Here is a 5,214-nt window from a genome sequence, read left to right on the forward strand (position 1 = left end):
TGTCTTTTGGCTGATTCCATCTTAGATCAACTAACATCCAGCTGAACCTAGGAGTATTTTGTTATGCATCAATAGTCAACCATTACTAAATTTGGCAAAGATAAATGAAGTGTTATTATGTTAAAGTCCTCACATATGTGAGAGTGACTTTGGAATTAGAAAGCAAGTAAAGACAGGAAAAAGCAGGTGAGCTCAGAAAATAAAATAAAATAAAATAAATAACAAACCAGGGTAGTTTTTAAGCAGAATTTACAGAGAATTAAAATGAAATTGGTTCTTATTCCTGAATTCTTCAGTTAGTAACACACTCTCAAATTAAAATTCAGTATAGGAGTATACTCAAAAGTTAGTGCATCTACGGTAAAACATGGTCCCAGAGAAAAGAGTAAATTGGGGCCTAGCTTTAAAACATTTTATTAGGAACTTTGAAAAAATTAAGGTCCCTCTTAGGTAGAAGAAAGGTCTTTCAGGAATCTCAGAATATCATATATTAAATACAGTAAGAGGTGTGCATCACGAGGGCTATTACAGGTATGTCTTTTGTCTCAGTGCATGCACACTAGAATCACTCACATAAAAACCCACAAAGATTTTGATAGAGCTTTATGTCTATGTGCTTTATTATTCAGAATTCAAAGTGACTAAAATTGCTCCAAATGTAAAATTTATTCTTGCACTTACATAGTTTACAGACAGGAAGCAGGTGGAAAGTGCTGCTCAGCAATTTAAAAAAAAAAAAAAAAAAGTACATTTTCTAATGTCTGCTACAGAAGTTGCCCAAAAAGGATGACAAAAAAAAAAGTTTGCCCCATTAGATAAAGCCAAAAACTGGAGAAAAATAGCAGACCAGGGAGTCATTCCCAGCCACCAGAATCAGATCCTAATTATAAAATATCCTCCATCCACACGACGTATGGTAACAATACTTGACAATGACATTTACCTGGCAGTATTTCAAAACTGCTGCAAACAAGTCTCAGTCATTCCTTTTCCAAATTGAGTTATCTTTTCCTAATTGCACCATTAGTGTGTTGTGCGTTAAAGGGGGAGGGAAAAAATATGAAAATAATTCATAGTTTTTAATTTCATAAGTTTCTAGATCAAAATCCTATGTAGGCTAGGCATACATTACAAGATCCTGGACTTTAAGCATAATGCTGCGATAGAAAGGAAATTGTGCATATTTTAGCTGTTGGAAGGAAAATAATATTCATCAACAAGAGGGCAGACTCTGAAAACTTACCTTGTTTCTCAGAAATATTAAATGTCTTTCCTTAACCAATGCCTTCCACCCCCAACCGATTTAATGGAAACGATTTCCTTACCTGACTGAAACGTCCTTGCCTGACTTGGAAAGTGACTTGCTTTGACTAACAGGATGGTACAAGGGTAGATGTGACCAAAGGTCTGCAAAATGCATAAGTGATTGAAATTGCTCCTTTCAGCTTCTGCCAGAGGGAGATTAAAAAAAAAAAAAAATGTGCCTAGGATAGATTTTCATATGATGGCAGATTAGGAAATTACGGAGACAGCAAGTTAACAACAATATATGGACCAGAATACCTCTGTGAGAACTCTAGACACCATGTGAGAAGGTACAACGTCCAGGCCACTGTAAAACCAAGAAGAGGTTTCCAGAGAAAGGGGTAAAATAATTGCCACATTCGTTTGTGCCCCAACCCCTTCCCTTTATGGTATAATGCAGAACAATCAGAAACAAACCTTCCATACTTGGGCTTCCACATTTACATGGAAACAAAAGAGTACACTATGTATCCAATGCTCTGGCTTGTCTTAGGGCTACCAGGGGGACTGATTTCTTTCTTATTTGTCTGGAAACAGTGACAGAACAAGTGCCAGAATCTGGAAGCTATTGAAAATAGAGGCAAGTAGCATATTAGAACTAAAATTCTCCAGGGATACACTATGGAGAGCAAAATATCGGAAAAGATTTAAAAGGTCCTAAAATCTCCAGTTGGACTAGTTGGTGAAGGTCTTTCCCTGCACAAACTCATACACAAGAACTGGAAGAAGTAGTAGTTTTCTTAAATTCCCATATCTCAGCAAAATATTACAAGTCACACCAAAAAACAAAACAAAAGAAAACCAAGAAAACATGGCCCCATCAAATAAACAAAGTAAAACTTCAGAAACTAACCCTAAAGAAATGAAGATCTGGAAACTGTCTGACAAATATGTACAATAATATAAATATGCCCAATTATCTAAAATAGAACACAGATAATTCCAAAATTCACAAAATGATGCATGAGTAAAATGAGAATATCAACAAAAGATTAAAACTATAAAGAACCAAACAAAAATGCTGAATCTGAAAAACACATTAGAGACATTCAAAAATAACTTGATCAGGCAGAAGAAAGAATGCGTGAACTTGAAGATAGGTTATTTGAAATCCTTGAGTCAGAAGAGCAACTACAAAATAAGAAAATTAAAGGAAACATAAGAAATTTGTGGCATACTCTCAAGTTAATGAACATACACATTAATTCAGAAGAAAAGAGAGGAACAAAGTTCCTATATGTTAAAATCTTCCTATATCTGAGGGAAAAAAAAAGAACATATTGATTAAAGAAACTCAACATACTCAAAGTAGAATAAATTCAAAGAGAAACAAATAAGACAAATTGTAATCAAACTGTCTAAAGTTAAAGACAAAATGATAACCTTAAAAACAGCAAAAGTGATTTTTTGCATGCAAAAATGTTCTCATAAGATGATCAGGTTTATCAGCAAAACTTTGCAAATCAAAGCAAGTGGGATAATATATTATAAGTGCTGAAAGAAACAACCTGTCAACCAAAAATACTGTATCTGGAGGGAGGCGGAGCAAGATGACAGGATAGAAATCTCCACCAATTGTCCCCCCTCCACAAGGACACCAAATTAGCAACTATCTACACAGAAAAAAACACCTTTATAAGAAACAAAAATCATGTGAAAAACCGTAGTACCTGGTTTTAACTTCACATTGCTGAAAGCGGCACTGAAGAGATGGAAGTCCCGAGTCATCAATGGAAGCAACCCCTCACCCACCCCTGGAAGCAGCCACGTGGTTCAAAGAGCATCCCTGGATGCTGGAGGAGGGAGAACACAACAGCTGTGAGGCATTTAACTCAGTGTTCTTCTGTTAGAGCAAAAAGAAAAACCTGACCCAACTCAGCTGACACCCACCCAGGGAGGGAACATTTAACCTGAGATACCAGCTGGGGCAGCCAAGAGGGTATTGGCATCACCCCTTCCCTAACCCCAAGCTGGATCACTCACAGCTCCGAAAGAGACCTCTTCCATTGCCCTTGGACACTGAATAACTACCAGTGACACCCAAGTACTACATCATAGTCCTTGTTGAGTCACTGAGACTTGGCGGCTGCAGGCGAGACTCAGCACATTACCAGTGGTGGTGGCTATGAGGCAAAACTCTTCCTTCTTGAGAAAAGCAGGGAGAGAATTAAAGGGGACTTTGTCTTGAACCTTAGGTACCAACACTACCACAGTGGAGCAGAGCAATAAGAAGGCTTTTGGAGTCCCAGTTTCCAGGACTTTACTTTTGGATGCATTTCTGGGCCTACCCTAAGACAGAAGGGAACTCACTGCCTTAAAGGGTGAGTCCTAAGGCAGGCGGCACTCATAACAAACTGACTTAAGATACCTTGAGCCATGAGGTAACATCTGTGGTAGTCTGGCAGCACTCCTCATGGCCAAATTACCAGTGGCTATGGAGTGAGACTCCTCTGCCTTTGGAAGGGGCGGGAAGAGTAGGAAGGACTGCATCTTGTGGTCTGAGTGCCAGGTCAACTGCAATCAAGTAGAATACCAGGTAGACTTCTCAGGTTTTTTACTCTGGTCCCTAGCTCTTTGATAGCACTTACAGACTCATCTGGTACCTGGGGGACCTTGCCACTCTGAAGAAAAGAACTCAGGTCTGGATAGCTTTGCCACCTGATGATTGTAGAGCACCAATACCTTGAGCAAAAATAGGCAGTAGCCAGGGAGTGGTTGTAGTATGTTTGGGGTGAGATCCAGTGCTGTGCTGGCTTCAGGTCTGACCCAGCACAGTCATAGAGGTAGGGGCTACAGGGTTGCTGTGTCTCTCCACTCCCAGCTTTATGTGGCTCAACAGAGAGAAAGAGAGCAAGAGAGAGAGACTCTGTATGTTTGGGGGAAATTAAGGGAAGAGAGACTGCTTGGTAATCTAGAGAATTCTTCCAGATCTTGTCCAAGACCAACAAGGCAATACTTCTATGAGTCTGCAGGAACCACAGTATTACTGGATGTGGAGTGCCCTCTAAAACAGAAACAACTTAGATCGTAACACCCAAATCCTTTCAAATATCTGAAAAACCTTCCCAAGAGGGATGGCTACAATAAACATAGATACCCAACTCTTCAATGCCCAGACATGGAAAAACATTTATGAGCATAAACAACATCCAGAAAAACATGACCATATCAAATGGAAGTCCTGGAGAAACAGAGATATGTGATCTTTCAGACAGAGTATTCAAAATAGTTGTGTTGAGGAAACTCAAAGAAATTAAAGATAACACAGAGAAGGAATTCAGAATTCTATCAGATAAATTTAACAAAGAGATTGAAATAATTAAAGAGAATTAAGCAGAAATTCTGGAGGCGAAAAATGCAATTGTCATATCAAAGAGTGCATGAGTCCTTTAATAGCAGAATGGATCAAACAGAAGAAAGAATTAGTGAGTTTAAAGACAGGCTATTTGAAAATACAGAGTCAGAAGAGACAAAAAAATAAAAAATAATGAAGGATTCCTATAGGATCTAAAAAATAGATTCAAAAGGGCAAATCTAAGAGTTATTGGCCATAAGATGAGGCAGAGAAAGAGACAGGGATAGAAAATTTATTCAAAGGGACAATAAGAGAGAACTTCCCACACTTAGAATAAATACAATATCCAAGCACTAGGAGGTTATAGAGTACAATGAGGATTTAACCCAAAGAAGACTACCTCAAGGCATTTCATAATCAAACTGCCAAGGATCAAGGATAAAGACAGGATACTAAAAACACCAAGATAATAAAAGCAAATAACATACAGTGGAGCTCTAATATGTATGGCAGCAGACTTTTCAGTGGAAACCTGACAAGCCAGGGAGAGTGACATGACAAATTTAAAGTGCTAAAGGAAAAAGAAAAAAACACAAAACTTTTACCCTATAATA

The 5,214-nt window shown here is 38.2% G+C and overlaps 1 long non-coding RNA gene across 1 annotated transcript; it reads right to left on the reverse strand.

Annotated features, from left to right (window-relative positions):
- Nucleotides 1–1,277: 1,277 nt before the first annotated feature.
- Nucleotides 1,278–3,280, reverse strand: LOC117070848. Its single transcript, XR_004432071.1, has 3 exons — nucleotides 3,216–3,280; nucleotides 2,976–3,098; nucleotides 1,278–1,448 (listed from the first exon to the last, which is right to left on the reverse strand). It is a non-coding gene; the product is annotated as an uncharacterized LOC117070848 (long non-coding RNA).
- Between the last annotated feature and the right edge of the window lie 1,934 nt (nucleotides 3,281–5,214).

The sequence above is a fragment of the Trachypithecus francoisi genome, unplaced genomic scaffold, assembly GCF_009764315.1.
Source record: "Trachypithecus francoisi isolate TF-2019V2 unplaced genomic scaffold, Tfra_2.0 Lachesis_group3, whole genome shotgun sequence".
NCBI classification, from domain to species: Eukaryota; Metazoa; Chordata; class Mammalia; order Primates; family Cercopithecidae; genus Trachypithecus; species Trachypithecus francoisi.